Here is a 17,178-nt window from a genome sequence, read left to right on the forward strand (position 1 = left end):
TCGGCCTTTTGGCTAAGATCAAGTGTAGTATCTTTTCAGATTTTATCTGTTTTATATACTACAGCTTTTACATGCCGTTTTTTATGCCTGTATTTTAACCCTCTGCTTTTTCTGTGTTTTAACAGGAGGAGTCTGGGCGGAACCTAATGAGCAATCGGTCTGGTGGCATTGCCCACCGACCACCGCTTGGGAACCGCCCAGCTCCTCCTCCTGTTTTTAGGCTCGTCTCGCCGGCTTGGAGGATCCCGGGTGGACTTCTGAACATTCCCCCGGTGACCAGTGGAGGAACTGCGGCTTCTCTCTGCTCCGGGCCTCCCGGCAGGGGTGGAGAGGATGGCCGATGGTGGGCCTGAGGCACCGGCGCTGGGTGGCGGTCAGCCAGCCGGGACCTCGGGGCTGACGGCAGCTTACCCGGCGGGGCCTGGCTTGGGAGCAGGGGGAGGCCTGCTCAATACGGCCAGGTTCCGCTGGGCTCCCAGTGGAGAGGGGCCCCCCTTTATTGAGAGGGTCCCCTTCATAAGGGAGGTGCTGCAAGAAGCTCTGGGGATCCCGGTCTGGGACTTGATCTGCGCTCAGCGCAATGGGCCCCAGGCCTATTTTGAGGTCACCTTCAACTCTGCCGAGGTTTACCAACGTGCCCTGGGGCGGAGGGATGAGCTGAAGGAACATCCCGTGGGTAAACATTTCGTGGTTGAGCCCCTGTGGGTGGAGGGCCGACGGCTAGTCACCACCCACGTGTTCAACCCGTATGTTCCCACGGAGCACATCCGCAGGTTCCTCCAGAATTACGGGGAGGTCCACCCGGGGGAGAAGTTTGTGCGGGACGAGCTGGGCGTCTGGAATGGCCGTCGCCAGTTTTTTATGACTTTTAAAGAAGACGGCCAGGGGGGTGTAGTTCATCCTCCAGCCCTCTTCTCCTTGGGTTTTAATCGTGGCTATTTGTTTTACAGGGGTCAGCCCGACCACTGCAGAGTGTGCCGGGAGTATGGACATAAGGAGGAGAGCTGCCCGGGCCGGAAGTGTCACAACTGCCTGGACCCGGGACATTTGGCCCGGGACTGCAAGGGCCCCCGGAGGTGCAGAAGATGCCGTGGTGAGGGACACCTGGAGCGCTCCTGCCCCAGCGCTGGCTTTTCCTATGCGGCGGCGGTGGCAGGGGGCAGGAGCAGGAAGACCACTGCGGCGCCCTCCGGGGAGCCCCCAACGGGACCCCCGGCCGGGTCCGGAACACCAGCAACTGCAGATGAGGGGATGACGGCAGAGACCGGCCGGGAAGACAACGCAGACGCAGTCCCGGGTGAAGAGGAGCATCCAGGGGAGGGGGAGGTAAGGAAAAAGCCTACTCACCTGCTGTGTGCTCCCCCTCCCCAGAGAGACGGGTCCAGACCGGCCGGGCAGCCAAAGAAGGCCACTCCCGGCACCTCCAAGAAGAGATCCAGGACAGGGCTGACCCCTCCCAAGGAGGAGGGGGGACGACGACGAAACAAGGAGAGGAAGTCCACCCCCCCAACCCCCCAGATCGAAGAGGCGGTGCCCAGGCCGTCACAGTCTTCGACACCGAAGAAGACAGTCTGGGAGAGCCTTGTTTGCATGGGAACAGTGGAGGAGGACCCCTTTCCACCGGAGATGACTACAGAGGGGGAGGAAGGCCCAGTGGAGGGAGGGGTTTCAACATCGAGAGAGGACAGCTTTGAGGATGCAGAAGGGGAAAGCTTGTCCCCCTTCCCGCCACCGGAGCCCCATACGCCCATAATGATGTCTCTGTTCCATCCGAAAGGGATAAATGCTGGGATACTGGCGAGAAAACAGGCACAGGGGTATTCTGACCGCGAGATTTACGCGGAAGCTAAAGCTAACATATTAAAAAGGAATACAGTAAAGGAGGTAAAAGGGAAATGGGTCTTTATGCCAAAACCGAAGTGATAGACTTTTATGTGTGTTCTTATGTGTTTTGAAAGTGGATAATGAAACATTGACTTTTTATGGAATGGTTGGTGTTTTATTGTATTAATGTATTTATGTTTGATTTTATGTGTATGTTTAACTGACCTGCTGATGTTTCATTGTATTAAAATGCTGAGTACTTCGAATAAAAAAAAAAAAAAAAAATCTGTTCTTATCAGTTTAATATCTGATACGTCCTCTATACGAGGACTTCATATTAAATGGATTTTTAGAACAGGGAGGCGAAACAGGGGCTTGCCCCGTTCGCCCCACGCATCGACCTGGTATTGCAGTACCTCCAGGAACGGTGCACCTTCCTAAGCTTGTGTGAAAAAAAGAGTTTGTTGCTGTTTGGTATAATCAGCCTGTTTTATTTTAATGAATGAATGAATGTATTTATTTATTTGGTGTGTGTGTGTGTGTGTGTGTGTGTGTGTGTGTGTGTGTGTGTGTGTGTGTATATATATATATATATATATATATATATATATATATATATATATATATGTATATATATTTATTGATTTGTCTGTCTGTCTGTCTGTCTGTCTGTCTGTCTGTCCATGTGAGGGAGCAGCCAAAATGAATAAATAAAACAAAGCAGCTCACTCCACTCCTTAAATAGGCAAGAATGAAGGGGTGAGTGGTCTCTGTCTGTCTGCCTGCAATTGTCAGCTGGTCACAAATGCAGTGAGAGCGGAGGCCACTCCCCTTTCGGCTGTTTGCAGTTTTCCCTCCGTTTTTGTTCTTTTTTTTTTTTTTTTTTTTTTTTTTTGAAATTGTTCCTGTTTTCTCTCTCTCTCTCTCTCTCTCTCTCTCTCTCTCTCTCTCTCTCTCTCATTGCCTGCCAGCCCTGTTGTTTGCAACAAGCAAGCCACAGCCTCGCAGGCTCCTCCCTTGTTACCCGCGAACAAACGAGCTAGGCTCTTTGTTGGCGTGGCGGGACGCCTGAGCGTACACGGCTATAGCTCGGGTTTCTCTTCATTCACGCACAAATCTTTCGCCTTTTACTAAAGATTTCCGTGGAGGGGAACGTCAAAGAGTCAAAGTGATTTTTTGGAGCGCTCTGCCTCCGGGCGGGGCCGCAACAATCCGTATAACGAGAAAGTATAAACTTAGGGCGGGGTGGGAGTGGCTCGCTGGGTGTCTGGAAGAGGGGGGAAGGGCGGGTATGCCACGGAGGAGGCCTCCCTGCCTGCGAGGCCGGTGCCCGGTCCAGCGCCCATTTCAGGTTATCGCTTCTCGGCCTTTTGGCTAAGATCAAGTGTAGTATCTGTTCTTATCAGTTTAATATCTGATACGTCCTCTATACGAGGACTTCATATTAAATGGATTTTTAGAACAGGGAGGCGAAACAGGGGCTTGCCCCGTTCGCCCCACGCATCGACCTGGTATTGCAGTACCTCCAGGAACGGTGCACCTTCCTAAGCTTGTGTGAAAAAAAGAGTTTGTTGCTGTTTGGTATAATCAGCCTGTTTTATTTTAATGAATGAATGAATGTATTTATTTATTTGGTGTGTGTGTGTGTGTGTGTGTGTGTGTGTGTGTGTGTGTGTGTGTGTGTGTATATATATATATATATATATATATATATATATATATATATATATATATGTATATATATTTATTGATTTGTCTGTCTGTCTGTCTGTCTGTCTGTCTGTCTGTCCATGTGAGGGAGCAGCCAAAATGAATAAATAAAACAAAGCAGCTCACTCCACTCCTTAAATAGGCAAGAATGAAGGGGTGAGTGGTCTCTGTCTGTCTGCCTGCAATTGTCAGCTGGTCACAAATGCAGTGAGAGCGGAGGCCACTCCCCTTTCGGCTGTTTGCAGTTTTCCCTCCGTTTTTGTTCTTTTTTTTTTTTTTTTTTTTTTTTTTTGAAATTGTTCCTGTTTTCTCTCTCTCTCTCTCTCTCTCTCTCTCTCTCTCTCTCTCTCTCTCTCATTGCCTGCCAGCCCTGTTGTTTGCAACAAGCAAGCCACAGCCTCGCAGGCTCCTCCCTTGTTACCGCGAACAAACGAGCTAGGCTCTTTGTTGGCGTGGCGGGACGCCTGAGCGTACACGGCTATAGCTCGGGTTTCTCTTCATTCACGCACAAATCTTTCGCCTTTTACTAAAGATTTCCGTGGAGGGGAACGTCAAAGAGTCAAAGTGATTTTTTGGAGCGCTCTGCCTCCGGGCGGGGCCGCAACAATCCGTATAACGAGAAAGTATAAACTTAGGGCGGGGTGGGAGTGGCTCGCTGGGTGTCTGGAAGAGGGGGGAAGGGCGGGTATGCCACGGAGGAGGCCTCCCTGCCTGCGAGGCCGGTGCCCGGTCCAGCGCCCATTTCAGGTTATCGCTTCTCGGCCTTTTGGCTAAGATCAAGTGTAGTATCTGTTCTTATCAGTTTAATATCTGATACGTCCTCTATACGAGGACTTCATATTAAATGGATTTTTAGAACAGGGAGGCGAAACAGGGGCTTGCCCCGTTCGCCCCACGCATCGACCTGGTATTGCAGTACCTCCAGGAACGGTGCACCTTCCTAAGCTTGTGTGAAAAAAAGAGTTTGTTGCTGTTTGGTATAATCAGCCTGTTTTATTTTAATGAATGAATGAATGTATTTATTTATTTGGTGTGTGTGTGTGTGTGTGTGTGTGTGTGTGTGTGTGTGTGTGTGTGTGTGTGTGTATATATATATATATATATATATATATATATATATATATATATATATATATGTATATATATTTATTGATTTGTCTGTCTGTCTGTCTGTCTGTCTGTCTGTCTGTCCATGTGAGGGAGCAGCCAAAATGAATAAATAAAACAAAGCAGCTCACTCCACTCCTTAAATAGGCAAGAATGAAGGGGTGAGTGGTCTCTGTCTGTCTGCCTGCAATTGTCAGCTGGTCACAAATGCAGTGAGAGCGGAGGCCACTCCCCTTTCGGCTGTTTGCAGTTTTCCCTCCGTTTTTGTTCTTTTTTTTTTTTTTTTTTTTTTTTTTTTGAAATTGTTCCTGTTTTCTCTCTCTCTCTCTCTCTCTCTCTCTCTCTCTCTCTCTCTCTCTCTCTCTCATTGCCTGCCAGCCCTGTTGTTTGCAACAAGCAAGCCACAGCCTCGCAGGCTCCTCCCTTGTTACCGCGAACAAACGAGCTAGGCTCTTTGTTGGCGTGGCGGGACGCCTGAGCGTACACGGCTATAGCTCGGGTTTCTCTTCATTCACGCACAAATCTTTCGCCTTTTACTAAAGATTTCCGTGGAGGGGAACGTCAAAGAGTCAAAGTGATTTTTTGGAGCGCTCTGCCTCCGGGCGGGGCCGCAACAATCCGTATAACGAGAAAGTATAAACTTAGGGCGGGGTGGGAGTGGCTCGCTGGGTGTCTGGAAGAGGGGGGAAGGGCGGGTATGCCACGGAGGAGGCCTCCCTGCCTGCGAGGCCGGTGCCCGGTCCAGCGCCCATTTCAGGTTATCGCTTCTCGGCCTTTTGGCTAAGATCAAGTGTAGTATCTGTTCTTATCAGTTTAATATCTGATACGTCCTCTATACGAGGACTTCATATTAAATGGATTTTTAGAACAGGGAGGCGAAACAGGGGCTTGCCCCGTTCGCCCCACGCATCGACCTGGTATTGCAGTACCTCCAGGAACGGTGCACCTTCCTAAGCTTGTGTGAAAAAAAGAGTTTGTTGCTGTTTGGTATAATCAGCCTGTTTTATTTTAATGAATGAATGAATGTATTTATTTATTTGGTGTGTGTGTGTGTGTGTGTGTGTGTGTGTGTGTGTGTGTGTGTGTGTGTGTATATATATATATATATATATATATATATATATATATATATATATATATGTATATATATTTATTGATTTGTCTGTCTGTCTGTCTGTCTGTCTGTCTGTCTGTCCATGTGAGGGAGCAGCCAAAATGAATAAATAAAACAAAGCAGCTCACTCCACTCCTTAAATAGGCAAGAATGAAGGGGTGAGTGGTCTCTGTCTGTCTGCCTGCAATTGTCAGCTGGTCACAAATGCAGTGAGAGCGGAGGCCACTCCCCTTTCGGCTGTTTGCAGTTTTCCCTCCGTTTTTGTTCTTTTTTTTTTTTTTTTTTTTTTTTTTTGAAATTGTTCCTGTTTTCTCTCTCTCTCTCTCTCTCTCTCTCTCTCTCTCTCTCTCTCTCTCTCATTGCCTGCCAGCCCTGTTGTTTGCAACAAGCAAGCCACAGCCTCGCAGGCTCCTCCCTTGTTACCGCGAACAAACGAGCTAGGCTCTTTGTTGGCGTGGCGGGACGCCTGAGCGTACACGGCTATAGCTCGGGTTTCTCTTCATTCACGCACAAATCTTTCGCCTTTTACTAAAGATTTCCGTGGAGGGGAACGTCAAAGAGTCAAAGTGATTTTTTGGAGCGCTCTGCCTCCGGGCGGGGCCGCAACAATCCGTATAACGAGAAAGTATAAACTTAGGGCGGGGTGGGAGTGGCTCGCTGGGTGTCTGGAAGAGGGGGGAAGGGCGGGTATGCCACGGAGGAGGCCTCCCTGCCTGCGAGGCCGGTGCCCGGTCCAGCGCCCATTTCAGGTTATCGCTTCTCGGCCTTTTGGCTAAGATCAAGTGTAGTATCTGTTCTTATCAGTTTAATATCTGATACGTCCTCTATACGAGGACTTCATATTAAATGGATTTTTAGAACAGGGAGGCGAAACAGGGGCTTGCCCCGTTCGCCCCACGCATCGACCTGGTATTGCAGTACCTCCAGGAACGGTGCACCTTCCTAAGCTTGTGTGAAAAAAAGAGTTTGTTGCTGTTTGGTATAATCAGCCTGTTTTATTTTAATGAATGAATGAATGTATTTATTTATTTGGTGTGTGTGTGTGTGTGTGTGTGTGTGTGTGTGTGTGTGTGTGTGTGTGTGTGTGTGTGTGTGTATATATATATATATATATATATATATATATATATATATATATATATATATATATATATGTATATATATTTATTGATTTGTCTGTCTGTCTGTCTGTCTGTCTGTCTGTCTGTCCATGTGAGGGAGCAGCCAAAATGAATAAATAAAACAAAGCAGCTCACTCCACTCCTTAAATAGGCAAGAATGAAGGGGTGAGTGGTCTCTGTCTGTCTGCCTGCAATTGTCAGCTGGTCACAAATGCAGTGAGAGCGGAGGCCACTCCCCTTTCGGCTGTTTGCAGTTTTCCCTCCGTTTTTGTTCTTTTTTTTTTTTTTTTTTTTTTTTTTTGAAATTGTTCCTGTTTTCTCTCTCTCTCTCTCTCTCTCTCTCTCTCTCTCTCTCTCTCTCTCTCTCTCTCATTGCCTGCCAGCCCTGTTGTTTGCAACAAGCAAGCCACAGCCTCGCAGGCTCCTCCCTTGTTACCGCGAACAAACGAGCTAGGCTCTTTGTTGGCGTGGCGGGACGCCTGAGCGTACACGGCTATAGCTCGGGTTTCTCTTCATTCACGCACAAATCTTTCGCCTTTTACTAAAGATTTCCGTGGAGGGGAACGTCAAAGAGTCAAAGTGATTTTTTGGAGCGCTCTGCCTCCGGGCGGGGCCGCAACAATCCGTATAACGAGAAAGTATAAACTTAGGGCGGGGTGGGAGTGGCTCGCTGGGTGTCTGGAAGAGGGGGGAAGGGCGGGTATGCCACGGAGGAGGCCTCCCTGCCTGCGAGGCCGGTGCCCGGTCCAGCGCCCATTTCAGGTTATCGCTTCTCGGCCTTTTGGCTAAGATCAAGTGTAGTATCTGTTCTTATCAGTTTAATATCTGATACGTCCTCTATACGAGGACTTCATATTAAATGGATTTTTAGAACAGGGAGGCGAAACAGGGGCTTGCCCCGTTCGCCCCACGCATCGACCTGGTATTGCAGTACCTCCAGGAACGGTGCACCTTCCTAAGCTTGTGTGAAAAAAAGAGTTTGTTGCTGTTTGGTATAATCAGCCTGTTTTATTTTAATGAATGAATGAATGTATTTATTTATTTGGTGTGTGTGTGTGTGTGTGTGTGTGTGTGTGTGTGTGTGTGTGTGTGTGTGTGTGTGTGTGTGTATATATATATATATATATATATATATATATATATATATATATATATATATATATATATGTATATATATTTATTGATTTGTCTGTCTGTCTGTCTGTCTGTCTGTCTGTCTGTCCATGTGAGGGAGCAGCCAAAATGAATAAATAAAACAAAGCAGCTCACTCCACTCCTTAAATAGGCAAGAATGAAGGGGTGAGTGGTCTCTGTCTGTCTGCCTGCAATTGTCAGCTGGTCACAAATGCAGTGAGAGCGGAGGCCACTCCCCTTTCGGCTGTTTGCAGTTTTCCCTCCGTTTTTGTTCTTTTTTTTTTTTTTTTTTTTTTTTTTTGAAATTGTTCCTGTTTTCTCTCTCTCTCTCTCTCTCTCTCTCTCTCTCTCTCTCTCTCTCTCTCATTGCCTGCCAGCCCTGTTGTTTGCAACAAGCAAGCCACAGCCTCGCAGGCTCCTCCCTTGTTACCGCGAACAAACGAGCTAGGCTCTTTGTTGGCGTGGCGGGACGCCTGAGCGTACACGGCTATAGCTCGGGTTTCTCTTCATTCACGCACAAATCTTTCGCCTTTTACTAAAGATTTCCGTGGAGGGGAACGTCAAAGAGTCAAAGTGATTTTTTGGAGCGCTCTGCCTCCGGGCGGGGCCGCAACAATCCGTATAACGAGAAAGTATAAACTTAGGGCGGGGTGGGAGTGGCTCGCTGGGTGTCTGGAAGAGGGGGGAAGGGCGGGTATGCCACGGAGGAGGCCTCCCTGCCTGCGAGGCCGGTGCCCGGTCCAGCGCCCATTTCAGGTTATCGCTTCTCGGCCTTTTGGCTAAGATCAAGAGGACGAGACTGGGATCGACCTTTGGAGCTGAAGGCTTTTGCTAAAAAGCTGCAAAGGAAAACTTCTTGTCTGCACGGTTAGTGTGGCTTTTTTTCAAGGTTCAAAATAAGGTAAGTGGATTTTAGAACTATTTTAGGTACTCCTTTTATCATAAGGTTTAACTAGAATTTGTTCTTAAATTCGTTCTTAAACTTGTTTCGAACCCTTTTACAACCTTTTTAGACTGATTTTTAGCTATTTTTTGGACTATTTATTGGGCTTTTAGTGAAATTTTAAAGTTGTGGTGCCTCCAACATGTCGGCTGCTCGTGCCGGCACCAGGAGGCACCACAGTGTGCGCTTCTCTTTTACACCTAGAAATGACGGAATAACGATACCCTCTAGACTTGATTTCTCCAGGAAATATGTGCAGGGAATCCTTGGGGCCAGCCCAATAGAGTTAAATTGTATTATAACACTCCCTCAGAATAAAGGGTTCGATGTAAGTTTTTGCACAGCGGCTTTTATGAACACGTATTGGGTGAGGTTGCAGGAGCTGAGGGAACATTTTGAATTGTTTAAAATTGAAAAACTGACTGATTACTCAAGGAAGGTGGCGACAGTACGAATGTTTAATGAGACAGTGAGCCCGGAGGATATTTGTGCTTGGCTAGGTAGATACTGCACTGTTACAGGTAATGCAGTTAAAATGGTGGATGAAGATGGTATATGGACGTGTTCTTGGCGTGTACCGATACAGCAATGGGAGGATGTGAATGGGTACATGGGGTTAAAGGCTGTGCCACAAACAATTGTACTGGGGGAAAATAGGGGTTATATTTTTTATCAAGGGATGCCGAAAGTGTGCAGGAGGTGTGGGGAAATGGGACACTTAGCGGAAGCATGCTCCAAAGTCTTTTGTGGTAAATGCAGGGAAATTGGGCACACATTCGAGAAGTGCCCAAATGGTAGAAAATGCAACTTGTGTGGAGCTGATAACCATCTTTTTAGAGATTGCCCACAATCGTTTGCAAATAAGCTTAGAACAACAAAGATGGCCGCCCAGCATGGTGCGCAAGGAGAGAAGATGGCTGGGGAGAAGAAGCAGGAAGGGGAGGAGCCAAGGGCGGAACCAGCAGGGAAAGCTCCACCCCCTCCCCAGGCCCAGAAAAAACCGGAACAGGAAAGAGAGGGGCCGGCCATGCACAGAGAGGAGGGAAGGGGAGGGGAACAGGACAAAGGGGCGGGGCTAAGTAGAAGGGCAAAAAGAGACAAAATGGCGGAGGACAGCAAAGGTAAAAATAAAATGGCCGACGAAGGGAAGGAACCAGAGAAGGACCCAGAGGTAAACCCACATTTTGAACAGTGTGTAGAAAGTATGGAGGAGGGATTTGGGGGGGGGGACAACCTTTTCTTTTCACCCCCAACAGCAGGAGAGACAAGTATACAAGGATCAGAGGGGGAGCTGGACACCTGGCTCCCGAGTGCCCAAGTAGGAAAAAGGCCGGCGGAATCCCCTCTGACAGACGAGATGGAGAAAAAACAGAGAGCTGCAGCGGAAGAGGACACCCCTCCATCAGAGAGGTCAGACCCTTGTTGGCCGGGCGGCTCACCAAACGAGGTCTCCTTCCTACATCTACCGGGGAGAGAGAGAACCTCAACCCCCAACAGAACAGAGGTAGAGTACACCCCAGTGCTGGATTTCTTCCACCCCAGCAGGAAGAAAATGGAGGTGGTCTTAGGAATTGAAGAAGACGATTAGTTTTAATGGATTTTATTGTTTTAACATGCATTATCTTTGTATGTCAATGATGTTGGGCCTTTTTCTCATTTTAAACGTGCTCATGTCTCTCACAATCGCCACTATAAATGTGAGAAGTGTGAAGGCACCTGTAAGAGCACAGAGTATTTTATCCTTTTTAGAAACAGTTAATGCAGACGTGTTTTTATTACAAGAGTGTGCGATCCCATTTCTGAAATCCTACAGAGAGTGGGAGCAGCGCTGGGCTGCAGGTCCCTCCCTCTGGAGTGGATCGCACTACAACAAGGCCGATGGTGTTGCAATTTTAATTAAGAATCCTAGGATAGTGGTGAAGGACTGCACCGTGGTGAGGGATGGGCGGGCCCTTTTAGCTAATTTGCATTTTTTAGGGAGGGATTTTAAGGTTTTAAATGTGTATGGTTTTAATGAAAAAGAAGAAAGGTATGAACTGTTTGGGGATTTGCAGCCCCACATGCTGGGGAGGGTTCCTTTGATAGTGGGCGGGGATTTTAACTGTGTTTTAACTGGGAAAGACAGAAAAAATGTGGGAGATGGTTTTAAATTAGATAAAACGTCTGGGAGGTTGACAAACCTGAAAGTGGATTTTAAATTAGTCGACTGTTACCGGACCATGCATCCACGGGAGGAGGGCTTCACCTGGTCAAGTGGTGATGGGTCCCGAGCCTCCCGCATAGACTATATCTTTACTCGTGACTGCCCGCCATTGGATGCTAGATTAACTCCTACCTTTTTTTCAGATCACGCCATGCTATCTTGCACCCTATCCTTTCCCACAAATGTGACGGCAGGGGGAGGGCTGTGGAAGCTGAACTGCTCCCTGTTGTTGGAAGAGGAAGTAAGGGAAGACTACAGGGAGCAGTACAAGCTTTGGCAGTCCCTCCAAGACTTGTACAGCACACGAGCACAATGGTGGGAGATGGTTAAGGGGAGGACCAAGACTTTTTTTAGAAGGGTGGGAAGTTTTAAAAAGAAAAAACAGGAAAGACGCATGTTGGGGCTGCAAAAACGGTTGCAGAGGTATTTTAATTTGGAAAACCATGGTCATGATTTTAAAGATGAGATAAAGCAAGTAAGAGAAGAAATGAGGCTTTTAATGGAGGAGAAAAGTAAAGCACATATAATGATGTGTAAAGAGCAGGAAATAGAAGAAGGAGAAAAATGTACACGATACTTTTTTAAGAAAACAATGGCACGGGGCAGTGGGATGACGGAAGTAAAAGATGGGAACAAAAGCCTGAATACAAATCATGGGATTATGGGGGTGGTAGAAAGGTTTTATGAAGACCTATATGGTGAAAAACAAACACACAACACAACAATGGAAGAAGTGACAAATTTATTGGACAATACAATAAAAGACGGTGAAATTTTAATCACAGATTTTACGACAGAAGAGCTACAAAATGTTTTAAAAGGTTTTAAAACAGGGAAGTCCCCGGGAGAGGATGGGCTCCCCGTGGAGTTTTATAGAACCTTTTGGGACATTTTAGTAGGGGATCTTTTATGTATTTTTACAGACTTCCAGACTTGCGACGTTTTACCTGACAGTTTTAGGTCAGGGATAGTGACTTTGCTGCACAAAAAAGGGGAAAAATCAGAGATCAGCAATTGGAGACCTATCACACTTTTAAACGTCGATTGTAAGCTTTTTAGCAGAATTTTAGCAAGACGAATGTCATTGGTTTTAGAAGACGTGATTCACCCAGATCAAGCTTGCGCAGTGCCGGGGCGGAAGATCACGGACAACTTGATCCTGATCCGTGACTCCATCTGTTATGTGAGAGACAGAAACATTCGGTTATTAGCATTAAATTTAGATTTCGAAAAAGCTTTTGATCGGGTCTCACACCAGTACCTGTTTCAGGTACTGCAAAAGATGGGGTTCCCGGGGAGGTTTATAGCATGGGTGGGCCTGTTGTATAACGATATCAATAGCAGAATTTTGGTAAATGGGCACCTCTCCAAGGCGATTACTATTCGCTCAGGAGTACGACAGGGTTGTCCCTTATCCCCGCTCCTGTTCGTCACATGCATGGAACCACTGGCGCAAATCTTGAGAAGGGACCAATGGATCAATGGACTGACTCTGCCAGGGGGACTGACGGTGACATGTTCATTATATATGGACGACGTGACAGTTTTATGCACAGACATGGTGTCGGCCCAGAGGACCCTAGAGGTAACAGAATGGTTTGGGAGGGCCTCTGGAGCCAAACTGAACCGAGACAAGACTGAGGCACAACTTTTTGGACCATGGACAAACGTACCAACTGTTTTAGGGGTAAATTTTAAAGAAACCAACATCAGGATTTTAGGGGTGAAATTTGACCGGGCAGGAGGAGGGAGTGGGAATTGGACAACAACCTTAGGGAAAGTTAGACAGAGACTTGGACTGTGGGGACTACGACAATTGACTTTAGAAGGGAAAATTTTAGTAATAAAAGCAGTGATCTTACCTTTGCTTTTATTACTGTGCTCTGTTTTTAGTCCTCCAAGGAGCTTTCTTTTAGGTTTGGATCGGGCGATCTTTTACTTCTTGTGGGGGTCCAAGTGGGAGCGCCTGAGAAGAGAGACAGTTAAGAAGAGACCTGAAAATGGAGGGAAGGGGCTCCCAGACCCCCACCTGTTTTTAGGCAGCAAATTCACAGCAGCACACATAACATATGCGACATCCCCATCCAGGACCAAGACGGCCATTATGGCTCGGTTCTGGATGGGGTCCTATCTGCAAACAATAGGCATTTTAAAACCAGATTTGAGAACACCAGTATCTTTTAAACTGCCACATGAATACCTTTTTATTAAGAAATTTTTAAAAAAGTATGAATTGGAAAAATGTACAACACAAGAAATCACTAATGCTAAAACTCTGGTCTCCCTTGTTCAGGACCGCGAGGAGGTGAGCAGAGTGGTGGGGATGACGACGGCGGAGGCTCGGAGAGTGTGGGCAAACGCGGCCCACCCGGCCCTCCGGAACAAACAGAAGGACCTTACCTGGATGGTGGCCCATGAAGTCCTCCCGGTCCGGGCGGTGATGCACTCCCGGGGCATGGGGGCAACGGCAGTGTGCCCACGGCCAGGCTGCGGCCAGCCTGAGACCGTGCGGCACGTCCTTTGGGAGTGCAGCGTGGCCAGGGACCTGTGGGCCGCGATCGGCCCCCTGGAATGCCCAAGCCTGCCAGCAGGGGAGGTCCACCCGCAAAGTTACCGGTTAGCGGTGAACGGGGTGGGCCAGGGTGTAGAAAAGTTACCATCCAAAGAATTCAAGGCACTCTGGCTCACCCTTACAAGCGTGACGGCCGCACTGTGGACCTCCCGCAACCTGCTGGTGGGGAAGCGCGTCACGGTGCCCCTCCACGCTATGAAAAGGATGGTAACAACAACGCTGCAGGTGGCGCCGGGCGTCGCCATTTGGAGGAGGGGGCCGAGGTCACACGCAGGGAGGTCCCTGCCACCACCGACCGGGGCTCCCGCCGACGTTTCCTGAGGGGACAAGGATGCCTGAAAGGAGACAGCGGGCACAGGGGAGGACTTCCTCTGGAGACGCACAGGAAGGGGCCTCGACGGAGGGCGGGAGGAGCTGCGGATGCACGCACCCCACCTCCCGGCTGGCTTCATCCCTGCCTTCCTCTCTCTTCGGGGTCCTGGGCAGGGGGGAACAGGGTTGTAATGCATATGAAAAGGACAATGCAAAATGTACTAATTATGAGGTTAAAAGGTTTTTATAATATTAAACTGTTCTGGACTTTTAAGCATTTTAAGATGCTTCTATATTAAAAACCTTTTAATGTACTATTGCAATAAATGTATAAATGTGGCCTTTTAAAAATGATGAAGTATGTATGAATGGTTTTAAAATGTATGTTTGCAATGTTTTTTATCCATGCTTTTATCCAATATGTATGCTGTCTTTTTAAAAATATAAGTGACTTTGTATTTATTGGTGAAATGTATCAATAAACTTTGTCAAAAAAAAAAAAAAAATCTGTTCTTATCAGTTTAATATCTGATACGTCCTCTATACGAGGACTTCATATTAAATGGATTTTTAGAACAGGGAGGCGAAACAGGGGCTTGCCCCGTTCGCCCCACGCATCGACCTGGTATTGCAGTACCTCCAGGAACGGTGCACCTTCCTAAGCTTGTGTGAAAAAAAGAGTTTGTTGCTGTTTGGTATGATCAGCCTGTTTTATTTTAATGAATGAATGAATGTATTTATTTATTTATTTGGTGTGTGTGTGTGTGTGTGTGTGTGTGTGTGTGTGTGTGTGTGTGTGTGTATATATATATATATATATATATATATATATATATATAATATGTATATATATTTATTGATTTGTCTGTCTGTCTGTCCATGTGAGGGAGCAGCCAAAATGAATAAATAAATAAAACAAAGCAGCTCACTCCACTCCTTAAATAGGCAAGAATGAAGGGGTGAGTGGTCTCTGTCTGTCTGCCTGCAATTGTCAGCTGGTCACAAATGCAGTGAGAGCGGAGGCCACTCCCCTTTCGGCTGTTTGCAGTTTTCCCTCCGTTTTTGTTCTTTTTTTTTTTTTTTTTTTTTTTTTTTTTGAAATTGTTCCTGTTTTCTCTCTCTCTCTCATTGCCTGCCAGCCCTGTTGTTTGCAACAAGCAAGCCACAGCCTCGCAGGCTCCTCCCTTGTTACCGCGAACAAACGAGCTAGGCTCTTTGTTGGCGTGGCGGGACGCCTGAGCGTACACGGCTATAGCTCGGGTTTCTCTTCATTCACGCACAAATCTTTCGCCTTTTACTAAAGATTTCCGTGGAGGGGAACGTCAAAGAGTCAAAGTGATTTTTTGGAGCGCTCTGCCTCCGGGCGGGGCCGCAACAATCCGTACAACGAGAATGTATAAACTTAGGGCGGGGGCTGGGAGTGGCTCGGTGGGTGTCTGGAAGAGGGGGGAAGGGCGGGTATGCCACGGAGGAGGCCTCCCTGCCTGCGAGGCCGGTGCCCGGTCCAGCGCCCATTTCAGGTTATCGCTTCTCGGCCTTTTGGCTAAGATCAAGTGTAGTATCTGTTCTTATCAGTTTAATATCTGATACGTCCTCTATACGAGGACTTCATATTAAATGGATTTTTAGAACAGGGAGGCGAAACAGGGGCTTGCCCCGTTCGCCCCACGCATCGACCTGGTATTGCAGTACCTCCAGGAACGGTGCACCTTCCTAAGCTTGTGTGAAAAAAAGAGTTTGTTGCTGTTTGGTATGATCAGCCTGTTTTATTTTAATGAATGAATGAATGTATTTATTTATTTATTTGGTGTGTGTGTGTGTGTGTGTGTGTGTGTGTGTGTGTGTGTGTGTGTGTGTATATATATATATATATATATATATATATATATATATAATATGTATATATATTTATTGATTTGTCTGTCTGTCTGTCCATGTGAGGGAGCAGCCAAAATGAATAAATAAATAAAACAAAGCAGCTCACTCCACTCCTTAAATAGGCAAGAATGAAGGGGTGAGTGGTCTCTGTCTGTCTGCCTGCAATTGTCAGCTGGTCACAAATGCAGTGAGAGCGGAGGCCACTCCCCTTTCGGCTGTTTGCAGTTTTCCCTCCGTTTTTGTTCTTTTTTTTTTTTTTTTTTTTTTTTTTTTGAAATTGTTCCTGTTTTCTCTCTCTCTCTCATTGCCTGCCAGCCCTGTTGTTTGCAACAAGCAAGCCACAGCCTCGCAGGCTCCTCCCTTGTTACCGCGAACAAACGAGCTAGGCTCTTTGTTGGCGTGGCGGGACGCCTGAGCGTACACGGCTATAGCTCGGGTTTCTCTTCATTCACGCACAAATCTTTCGCCTTTTACTAAAGATTTCCGTGGAGGGGAACGTCAAAGAGTCAAAGTGATTTTTTGGAGCGCTCTGCCTCCGGGCGGGGCCGCAACAATCCGTACAACGAGAATGTATAAACTTAGGGCGGGGGCTGGGAGTGGCTCGGTGGGTGTCTGGAAGAGGGGGGAAGGGCGGGTATGCCACGGAGGAGGCCTCCCTGCCTGCGAGGCCGGTGCCCGGTCCAGCGCCCATTTCAGGTTATCGCTTCTCGGCCTTTTGGCTAAGATCAAGTGTAGTATCTGTTCTTATCAGTTTAATATCTGATACGTCCTCTATACGAGGACTTCATATTAAATGGATTTTTAGAACAGGGAGGCGAAACAGGGGCTTGCCCCGTTCGCCCCACGCATCGACCTGGTATTGCAGTACCTCCAGGAACGGTGCACCTTCCTAAGCTTGTGTGAAAAAAAGAGTTTGTTGCTGTTTGGTATGATCAGCCTGTTTTATTTTAATGAATGAATGAATGTATTTATTTATTTATTTGGTGTGTGTGTGTGTGTGTGTGTGTGTGTGTGTGTGTGTGTGTGTGTGTGTATATATATATATATATATATATATATATATATATATAATATGTATATATATTTATTGATTTGTCTGTCTGTCTGTCCATGTGAGGGAGCAGCCAAAATGAATAAATAAATAAAACAAAGCAGCTCACTCCACTCCTTAAATAGGCAAGAATGAAGGGGTGAGTGGTCTCTGTCTGTCTGCCTGCAATTGTCAGCTGGTCACAAATGCAGTGAGAGCGGAGGCCACTC

At 47.1% G+C, this 17,178-nt stretch overlaps 16 non-coding genes and 2 pseudogenes across 16 annotated transcripts; all 18 read left to right on the forward strand.

Moving 5' to 3' along the window:
* The window catches only part of LOC143504058 (U2 spliceosomal RNA), a 207-nt pseudogene extending 8 nt beyond the window's left edge, over positions 1–199 (forward strand).
* A 1,880-nt stretch (positions 200–2,079) lies between these two features.
* On the forward strand, positions 2,080–2,262 carry LOC143504053 (U2 spliceosomal RNA). Its single transcript, XR_013127323.1, has one exon. It is a non-coding gene; the product is annotated as a U2 spliceosomal RNA (small nuclear RNA).
* Positions 2,263–2,909: 647 nt separating this feature from the next.
* LOC143504116 (U5 spliceosomal RNA) lies at positions 2,910–3,028 on the forward strand. The gene has a single exon (XR_013127378.1). It is a non-coding gene; the product is annotated as a U5 spliceosomal RNA (small nuclear RNA).
* A 150-nt stretch (positions 3,029–3,178) lies between these two features.
* LOC143504227 (U2 spliceosomal RNA) lies at positions 3,179–3,369 on the forward strand. The gene has a single exon (XR_013127484.1). It is a non-coding gene; the product is annotated as a U2 spliceosomal RNA (small nuclear RNA).
* A 646-nt stretch (positions 3,370–4,015) lies between these two features.
* LOC143504117 (U5 spliceosomal RNA) lies at positions 4,016–4,134 on the forward strand. The gene has a single exon (XR_013127379.1). It is a non-coding gene; the product is annotated as a U5 spliceosomal RNA (small nuclear RNA).
* Positions 4,135–4,284: 150 nt separating this feature from the next.
* On the forward strand, positions 4,285–4,475 carry LOC143504228 (U2 spliceosomal RNA). Its single transcript, XR_013127485.1, has one exon. It is a non-coding gene; the product is annotated as a U2 spliceosomal RNA (small nuclear RNA).
* A 657-nt stretch (positions 4,476–5,132) lies between these two features.
* LOC143504118 (U5 spliceosomal RNA) lies at positions 5,133–5,251 on the forward strand. Its single transcript, XR_013127380.1, has one exon. It is a non-coding gene; the product is annotated as a U5 spliceosomal RNA (small nuclear RNA).
* Positions 5,252–5,401: 150 nt separating this feature from the next.
* On the forward strand, positions 5,402–5,592 carry LOC143504230 (U2 spliceosomal RNA). Its single transcript, XR_013127487.1, has one exon. It is a non-coding gene; the product is annotated as a U2 spliceosomal RNA (small nuclear RNA).
* Positions 5,593–6,238: 646 nt separating this feature from the next.
* Positions 6,239–6,357, forward strand: LOC143504119 (U5 spliceosomal RNA). Its single transcript, XR_013127381.1, has one exon. It is a non-coding gene; the product is annotated as a U5 spliceosomal RNA (small nuclear RNA).
* A 150-nt stretch (positions 6,358–6,507) lies between these two features.
* LOC143504231 (U2 spliceosomal RNA) lies at positions 6,508–6,698 on the forward strand. Its single transcript, XR_013127488.1, has one exon. It is a non-coding gene; the product is annotated as a U2 spliceosomal RNA (small nuclear RNA).
* A 674-nt stretch (positions 6,699–7,372) lies between these two features.
* Positions 7,373–7,491, forward strand: LOC143504120 (U5 spliceosomal RNA). The gene has a single exon (XR_013127382.1). It is a non-coding gene; the product is annotated as a U5 spliceosomal RNA (small nuclear RNA).
* A 150-nt stretch (positions 7,492–7,641) lies between these two features.
* On the forward strand, positions 7,642–7,832 carry LOC143504232 (U2 spliceosomal RNA). Its single transcript, XR_013127489.1, has one exon. It is a non-coding gene; the product is annotated as a U2 spliceosomal RNA (small nuclear RNA).
* A 668-nt stretch (positions 7,833–8,500) lies between these two features.
* Positions 8,501–8,619, forward strand: LOC143504121 (U5 spliceosomal RNA). The gene has a single exon (XR_013127384.1). It is a non-coding gene; the product is annotated as a U5 spliceosomal RNA (small nuclear RNA).
* A 5,899-nt stretch (positions 8,620–14,518) lies between these two features.
* LOC143504051 (U2 spliceosomal RNA) lies at positions 14,519–14,699 on the forward strand (annotated as a pseudogene).
* Positions 14,700–15,292: 593 nt separating this feature from the next.
* LOC143504122 (U5 spliceosomal RNA) lies at positions 15,293–15,411 on the forward strand. Its single transcript, XR_013127385.1, has one exon. It is a non-coding gene; the product is annotated as a U5 spliceosomal RNA (small nuclear RNA).
* Positions 15,412–15,563: 152 nt separating this feature from the next.
* Positions 15,564–15,754, forward strand: LOC143504233 (U2 spliceosomal RNA). The gene has a single exon (XR_013127490.1). It is a non-coding gene; the product is annotated as a U2 spliceosomal RNA (small nuclear RNA).
* A 592-nt stretch (positions 15,755–16,346) lies between these two features.
* LOC143504123 (U5 spliceosomal RNA) lies at positions 16,347–16,465 on the forward strand. Its single transcript, XR_013127386.1, has one exon. It is a non-coding gene; the product is annotated as a U5 spliceosomal RNA (small nuclear RNA).
* A 152-nt stretch (positions 16,466–16,617) lies between these two features.
* Positions 16,618–16,808, forward strand: LOC143504234 (U2 spliceosomal RNA). Its single transcript, XR_013127491.1, has one exon. It is a non-coding gene; the product is annotated as a U2 spliceosomal RNA (small nuclear RNA).
* The last annotated feature ends 370 nt before the right edge of the window (positions 16,809–17,178 follow it).

Source organism: Brachyhypopomus gauderio, unplaced genomic scaffold (genome assembly GCF_052324685.1).
Source record: "Brachyhypopomus gauderio isolate BG-103 unplaced genomic scaffold, BGAUD_0.2 sc238, whole genome shotgun sequence".
Taxonomy (NCBI): Eukaryota; Metazoa; Chordata; class Actinopteri; order Gymnotiformes; family Hypopomidae; genus Brachyhypopomus; species Brachyhypopomus gauderio.